Raw genomic sequence first — 8563 nt, 5'->3', positions numbered from 1 at the left:
ATGTGTTGCATGAGTCTGAAGAGGACTTTATAGATTGGTATCAGACATATGGGCTAATATCAGACTTATGGACTTGATCTGGACTGGGCTGGGATTTTTTCTTAATATTCAACTGCTCTTGTATATAAAGCTCTTTTTTATACACATATGAGTGTCTGGATTTGTTTCTCTAGTCTCCTTGGACTGATACAGAGACCATCTGTGTCTGTAAAGATTCAAGCTTCAGAAACCTGTTAAAGGCAGGGTTGCTATGAGTGGAAACGTACTCAATGGCAGTGAGTTTTCCAGAGAGATGAGGGAGGGGCCCCTCGTACTACTTGGGTACTGGTTTTTGCATGTAACTTTATTCAGAGTATGCTATTATTAATTGCAAGACAGAGCTGCACAAATGCCGCAGTAACGAGTTAGGAAGGCAGCCAGGGACCACTAGGCTCTGTGCACAGCTTTCCCAACCCCAACCTTGCGGGGGTGTGGGGGTGTGTGGGGGGTGTGTGTGTGCAGGTGGGCCACCATTTTCAAGCATGAAAGACAGAGATAAGTAGACTGAGCCCTCCCTCTGCCTTCCCTCTTTGGGGGGACCCTTTGCTCACCTTCTCCGCAGGTAGCCTTCTGTCTCCTGGAGGCCCTGCTGCTTCACTAGAACAGAGCCTGAAAGTGACACCTACCCCTCCATCCCTTCCACCTCCTGGGGAGCATGGGCAGTGCTCCTGCACCTTGAGTCTGCCATGATAGTTACCCTTGTCTCTTTTATCTGTACCTTTTTAGGACAAACCAACCAATGACACCAAGGTCAAAAGGTATGACCCATAAAGTTTCATAAAAAAAAAAACGTTTCCCATCTTATTGGTCACAGCTTTAGCTCCAGGACTGAACGAATCCAAAGGATATTCCACCTTCTCTTAGGATTTGATTCTCTTTTCTTTTCTTTTAGCACAAAATCACTTCTTGATCATCTTTAATGAAAGGGAGAAAGAAAACCTAGTTGCTTAACTTCCCTGACATGAAAATCAAGTCTCAGACGATGGCTTTAGGTCTGTTGCAACTTCCAGAAGAAAGAAGTGGGCTACCTAGGAAGATCCGTTCACTATCTGCCACCTGGGAGGTGGGGGATGGGGGGTGTCAAGATCCTTAACCAAAACAAGCAAGAGATGATATGATGTTAAGTTTGACAGGAAGCTGTTTAAGTATCAATCCTAAATATGTTCTCAAGAAAAAATCCAACTGTTAACAGAATGAATGTTATTAATAAACATACAGCGTTTCCTGACCAATACAAGGGGACTTCAAAAAGTTGATGGGATAAAACATGGAATTAAAAGATAATGGGATTTTTCCAGGAATGTTTGAAGCCACCTCATATGAACAAATTAGATCTATGCCTCTCCACAGGATACCTGTGGCCAAGTATAGTTCAGAGATGAAGATTTAAAAGAATCCTCACTCAACACCATACCAAAGGGAATAAGCTCTGGTTGAACAAAGAAACTACTAGAAGGTTTATGTGGACATGAATCAGAATAAAGAACCATTTCAAAAATACACACAGCAAAAGATCCCTGTGGAGGAAAATCAGACACGTCCAACTTATAACCCAGTTGGATCTATTGCGTCAACTGGGACAAAATATCCTATGTGAAGATTAAGGGCAAAAACATTCGCTTCCATTGAAATCTATGACAACTCTTTCTTTAACATTCAAATCCACAGACGGAATGTGGGGTTCTGCTGAACTACATAGATCTCCTCCTTTCTACCCCAGCATCCTGACAGGACCCTGAGAGAGAATCTCATCTTTCAGAGGCTGCACATTAAGTCTCCTCAGGCTGTATGTGTGGGGAAAGAGGCGCCTCTCTTCTTCAAATTCAAGTTGCTTCCCAAGAAGCGGTTGCCCTTTGAGTCAGCACAGTACAAAGAAGGGGTGCTGGGAGGAGAAGTGGAGACACGGGTTCTAGTCCTGGTTTCACCTCTAACTTTAGACAAGTCTCCGGCCTGCCCAGCTGGTGACCTGCTCTGTAAAAGGAGAGGGCTGAAATGGACGACAGCCTGCATGAAGCTTATTCTGACGCCGGTGGCCCTAGAAGATCCAGGATGACAGATTCCATGGCGTCTGGCATTTTTCTCATACTGCCTGCAAGAGAAGGCGCGCTGGTGGGGTAGCTGGGCTGCTACTGGCAAGGTCAGCAGTCTGAAACCACCAGTTCTCGGAGGGAGGAAAGAAAGACGGAGGCTTTCTACTCCCATGCAGGGTTCCAGGCCTCTGGCCTGTAGGGTCATTTTCAGTTGGAATTGACTCGGTAGTGGTGAGTTTGGTTTGGAGTCTGGGGAGGCAAGAGGGAGTCTGCTGGCGGTGCCAGCGGTAAGAACACTAGCCCAAAGGCCGGAGGCCCAAGTCGACCCCGAGGCAGCGCAGAAGACAGGTGTGACCGTTTTTGTTCTGGGGCCTCTTGGCAAGAGAGCTGGGTGCGAAGCTCTCCTCGTCAGCCGCTGTCATCGTGACAGTTCCATTCACTTTTCGGTGATGTTTGCCCTGGCCAAAAACCACACGAAGTCATCTTCAAATGGGAAACTTCCAGCACCTGACTTCCATGACAAATTTGGGCATGATGTTTTAGCTAGCAGAGCCACGCTCATGTCGCTGAATGGACATAGGCCGCCACACAAATTGGAATAGAATGGAACTTGCCCCCTGTGTCCCCTGGTGGCAGCGTCACCCCAAAGGAATGGAGAGAGCCGTAATCAAAGCAGCTGGTGGTGTAATACGGAATTGTTCCAAAGTCAACTGAAAATTGATGCCAAGTGCAAGCACCGTGTTGCCCATTAAAGTATGGCATTGAAGAAATAAAATACAATGGAAACTTTAAAAAGGAAGGAGGGAGGAAGGGACAACTTGGCAATCTACTTCCAAACACCCAGCGATTGAGGAGCCTGCAGAGCACACTTCTATTTTGGTAGACACAGGGGTCTCTGTGAGTCAGCCATTGGGTGTTAGGGGTAACCTCAAGACACAGAGTGACCAAAAGGGTCCAGCTTCATCTATGGGCAGAGATGCAGCACACTGCCCTTGGGAGAGAAGCAGAAACTGGCCAGCAGAGAGAAACATGTAGACTCTAGGTCCGGCGTGGAAAAGATCCAAGTCTGCTGGCCTTTGCTGTCCAAGTGTGACGCTGACCTCCCCACGTCTCCGTGTCCTCCTCCGTAAGATGGAAATGAGCCCAACCTCCTTCCCAGATCTCACTGAAATTTCCATCAAGTGAGACGACACCCACGGCAGGGCTTGGCCCCCAGACTGCTCTCAGAAAGGTTAGCCTCCTCCCTTCCAGACTCATGTGAAAACTTGTGCAGGACCTTGACAGGCACCAGAAGGGAAATATGCTCCTTCCTATTTTTATCAGCACAGTGGCACTGAATTTCTATGATGTACTGGGCCCCGACTGCCAGGTCAGGTTTCACAGACTTCCTCCCTCTCCCCTAATGAGAAACTTAAGCAGGTTGAGTTTCCCCGGGAAGAGCGAGTGACAGCAGGATCCCCGAACAACTGAGTGGCCACTTCTGTAACAGGAAGAGGAAGTAGGATTTATGGATTCACCCACCAGGGCTGAGGATACCCCCCCCCCCCCATGGCAAATCAAAAAGACAAGGTCAACAGAAACTCTCTAGCCAAGCACTGGCCCTCCTTTGCTTTGCTTATGTTTCAGGGCACTGGCTGTCACTTGGACGCCACTGTTCCAGATCGCCAGTAAGTTTGCGAAGCTACTGGCCCAGGTCTGGTGGGTATCCTGGGGCTTTGGATTTCAGCAGCACAGGAAGCAGGAGCGGAGGAGGGACTTTCCTCCAGAAACTCCATGTCACGCTTGGAGATCCCCATTCTCCCAGCCAGCTTCCTGGAGATTGGCTGCTCCTCCAACCTCAGCCCAGAGGTGTGCTGAGGACAGCCCACAGGCTAATGTTGCCCGGCTTTGGTCCTGCCTTGGGGCCTATGACTCACGAGGATGACTGAGCCTCTCTGGCAAATCATGAAGCTCCCTGAAGACTCTGAAATCAAGAGCAAAGCGTGGAGGCGTCCACATGTCCAGGCCTTTTCCTGGTCCCTCCCTAGAAATGCAAACTCATTGGTCCACATCAGGCCTCAGAGATGGAACGGCTGGTGCTAGCAAGAAGTGAGGTGGGGGAAAGAGCGTGGGGGGCGGGGGGAGGGCGGTGCTGAGAAGCAAGTTGGTGAACGCCTTTGCAGTGTGTTGGGTGAGGTGTCTGGATCCACATATTGTGGCAGCCCTGCTTATCTGAGCTACGAAGTCTATATCTATATGTAGCATCTTAACATCATTTCTGGCAAAACGTTTGTTATTGTTTGGATTTAAAAACGGAGTTGCTGTGGAGTCAATTGCAATTCTTGGAGATCCACTATGTGTCCGACTGTGTGTCAGACGAAACCCATGGGGCTTTCGGTGGCTGATGTTTTTGGAAGTAGCTTACCAGGCCTTTCTTCTTAGGTGCCCCTCAGTGGACTTGAATGGCCAAACTTTTGGTTAGCAGCCAAGAGCATTAATCATTTACACCACGTAAGAGCTGCAGTCTGGCAATAGCATATATGTAATGAATTCTTTAAAACATTAAAAAAAAATAAGTCCCCCAATTCTGAGTTGGCTCTGGCCAGTGGGACTTCCAGTTTGTTTCTTTATTCCACTTCCTGGCTTCATCAGGTCCTTGCCCCTCATGGTTCTCAATTTGGCACCCTACTTAGTCCTCTTAGAGCCTGAACACTTAGCCAGCACTCCAGCCCATTGCCCAAGATCCTGTTCTTGCATGGAAAGCTATCTTAATACTAGCTGCCCATAGGATTTTTTCCTTCATATTTTAGCTACATTGCCTCCTACTCACTTGCAAGATGTTGGCACCTTTTCTCTCGGACCCTCTGCCCTCGCACACCGATGACTTGGACTGGGACCACATATTATGGTATCATTTGCCACCCAGAAATCAGCTCCTCTGCCAGCCTCGCAGTAACCACAGTTAGGGGACAAACCACCAACCTTTTGGTAAACAGCCAAGCACGTTGAAACCCATTTTAGAGCCAGGGCACAGCAGAGGGTACAGTCTGGTGATTTCCATGTCTGCTTTGTTCATTCTTGTACACCAATGCTTGGCCAATAGTCAATAACGTTTGTTGAATCAATGAATAAACAGCTTACAAAAGGGAAGCCTAGCCTACTAGAAATGTCATGTGAGTGCAGCAATCTCCAGGGCCTTCAAATACCCCCACCCTTAGAATGGCTGCCAGACCAATGTGGGTCTCTAGTCAATTCTGGGGTGTGGGGTCAGAGCTGAACTCCTAGGTCTGAGAGGAGGGCACAGTTCTGAGCCAAGGGTTATGATTCATACATGCATCCCCTCGGCTGTAGGTACTTAACAGAGCAGCATCTCCGTCATTTAGTGCTGAGTAACAATAATCAAATGACTGGACCGACACGTAGCTAAGGACTTGGCTGCTAATCTACTGGTCTATGATTTGAATCTGCTCCTCAGGAGAAAGGCGTGGCAGTCTGTTTCCAAATAAAGATGTTCCACCTTGGAAATCCTGTGGGGACAGTGTTCTGGTCACTTTGTGGAGGAATCAACTTGATGGCCCTGGGTCTACTCTCCGTTTTAATCCTTGTAGATGTATCGAGAGGAGAGGAGACAGGGAAAGCAGGAACATAGCTCCTGGCACAAATGATCTGCTCAAACAGATGGACTAGTTTCTTGTTCAGCAAATAGTAGATTTACTCTCCTTTCAAAGGTGAGGAAACAATAGATTCCTCAAGGGCACATAGCTAGTCGATATTCCATTCAGATTCTGAACCCAGTTCTGCCAGATTCCACATCAATGCTCTGTCCTCGACCTCGTTGCTTTTGAAAAGATGACCCAACAGCACTGGGGGGCATACCTAGGACAGCTGGGCTGACAAAATGAGGTCCAGCAGGTGAAAGACACCACCTCTCTCAGGGACATCAAACGCAGACTTACCCCCTCTGGTATTGGCAAAATGATGAATTCCAGCATGCGACAGCCAGGGTCCTTCCTCCAAAGTCCAGTTTTCAGCGAGGTCCATGCTTCCAGCGAGTCCTTCGTATGGCAGTTCTCAGATCAAGTGGAATTGCCTGAAATAGATAATGAGCAATAAAAAAAAAAAAGTTGCATGGATTCCTATAAATGCTTTATTCAAAGGGGAAGCTCCCTTGAAGGAAAGCAGTCTGATTCAAGTTCACTGTGTCTCTTTGGCATGCAAACCCTATTGTCAAGAGTCAGGCATGCCCTGAATGTGAGTCTCCTCAAGCCATCGGAGTGTAGTGTTCTTCCCCAACAGTCACCAAATGTCTATGTCGCATCTGCTACATGTCAAGCACTGGGCAAGGAACGTCCTTGGTCTGCACGTTGGATAGTTCCCGAGGCGGGTAACACAAATGGTAAGTGTTCAGCTCTCCACTAAAGGGTTGGCAGTTCAAATCCACCCAAAAGCTTTGGAAGAAAAGCTTGGCAAGTTGTATCCGAAACGTCACAGCCAATAAGAATTCTATGGCGCCTAGTTTTCCTCAGTCCCCCGAAGTCTCTGTGAGTCGAATTCGTGGTTGAGATTCCCGTCAAGAATAATGGCACAGGGGGGTCTCAATGTTATGAAAAGAAACTGGAGGTGCTCTCATGCCTGCGTGGAAGAATCAGAAGGGAACATTTGAACTAAAAAAGTTGACGGTAACGACCATTTATTGGAACTCTGAGAGCTCTTTGTGATTTTCTGTATTTTCCACAAGGAACAAGTCTTACTTTTGTTATCTGAAGAAAGTATACGATACATAATTTCCAGGAAAATCCCAGGACTTTGACTTTCATAGACATGTCCACCTCTGAGAAGACCAGCGTAGAGGCTCTCTATGTATAACCTGACTCTGGGCAGATTGCAGACGACGGCCAAAGCTCTGACTCCAGTGCTAAGAGAGCTAACTAACACCTTGAACATCACACGTCCGCAAATGAGAGCGATTGAAAAATGACTGTGAAGCCCAGTGAAACAGCCTCCCCTGCAGAGTCCCTGTCGGCTGTCTTGGGAGGGGCCCCGGTGACTATTTCTTACAATCAGAGCGGCTGGCTGGAGGAGGGCTCCAGGATGCTGAGGGGGCTCTGTAGGTTCCTGAGCTGCCTGCCGGACTGCAGACGTGACAGAGTTACTCGTGGCCTTTAAACTTGCTGTCAGAGAAGGGTGGGACTCGTGGGGAGCTGCCACTAACCAACCAGCATGACAAAATCCCTGACTGAAAAACCTAGGGGGTGTCAGAGAGCACTGAACGTTACTGTGTTTTGACTTGCAAGGGATTTGTGCTCAATCCAAGCACCCAAGAGTTTTCAGAAGAAAACCTAAGGTAAGAGTGACCATGAAATTAGAACTGATTCTACCTCATGGCGATGGTACCCCTGTCACAGTAGACCTGAGCTCCCAGGGTTTTCAGTGGCCCGGTTCTCGGAAGCAGATCACCAGCCTTTTCCTATGAAGCGCCTCTGGATGGACTTGAACTATTAGCCTCTAAATTAGCAGCAAAGCGCGCCCATGGACTCCGTAGTGGAACCAACACCACATAATAACGAGAATAGGAACTTGTTAGTAAGTCCAGGTTTCAGGCCCAACTCTGGCACTAACTGCCTTCCAGGGGGACTTTGGGCAAATCACTTTCTCTCTTTGCGTCTCACTTTCTCCATTGTCGACAGAGGACTTAAGACTAGATGTCAACAACACATTCAGGCTTCCAAGGCGTGCAACCTGTAGTCATATGCCTTTTACAAACAAAAGCAGCCTATTCACCCCTCATCAATGGTAGCACGGGACATTATTGGGTTCTGGCTTGCTCAATTCCAGCATGTAAATGCTTTAGAAGAAAACCCTAGACATGGCATCGATTCTAACTCAGTGCAACAACTATGGACCTGATAAGCTGTGTTATTTATCCATTACCAAACGAAGATAGCAGCTTCAGACTGTGAGAGGGGACAGGTTGGGGTTGGAGGCAGTCTGAAATTTTCCATGAAAAGCTAAAAACACGTGTGGACTAGGAAACAAATCCAGGGCTATCATCATTTAGTCCAATGAACGAAATATCCAAGCTTCTCTATCCTCGTGGACTATGAAATCACATGAACAATGTGTAATGTTGTATGGATCCCAACTCACAGCAACTCTACATGACAGAGGAATTGCCCCTCAGGCTTCCCTAGATAGCAATCTTTATGAGAGCAGAGAGCCTGCCCTTTTTGGCTGCGAAACAGTTGATGGGTTCAAACCTCTGGCCTTGAGGTTAGCAGCCAACCACTTCACCATTGTGTCCCCTGTACAATCATACTACACCCTGAAGAAATAGCATTCATTGAAAGTAAGATGGAGTTCATTCATCCTTGCGGTATCCTTGAAAAGTGAGTTGGAGATTTTGATAACTTTGCTTGACTAAATTAGGACTTTACTTATTAATTCCAGAGTGGTTTTGAAAGTAGATCCCCCAGCCCTCCAGCGACTCACTGGCCCCAGGAAACAGACAGGCAAGA

This window comes from Echinops telfairi, unplaced genomic scaffold, assembly GCF_000313985.2.
Source record: "Echinops telfairi isolate 266 unplaced genomic scaffold, ASM31398v2 ScPeMD7_7421;HRSCAF=8459, whole genome shotgun sequence".
NCBI lineage: Eukaryota > Metazoa > Chordata > Mammalia > Afrosoricida > Tenrecidae > Echinops > Echinops telfairi.
Note: the sequence above shows the minus strand (reverse complement) of the source record.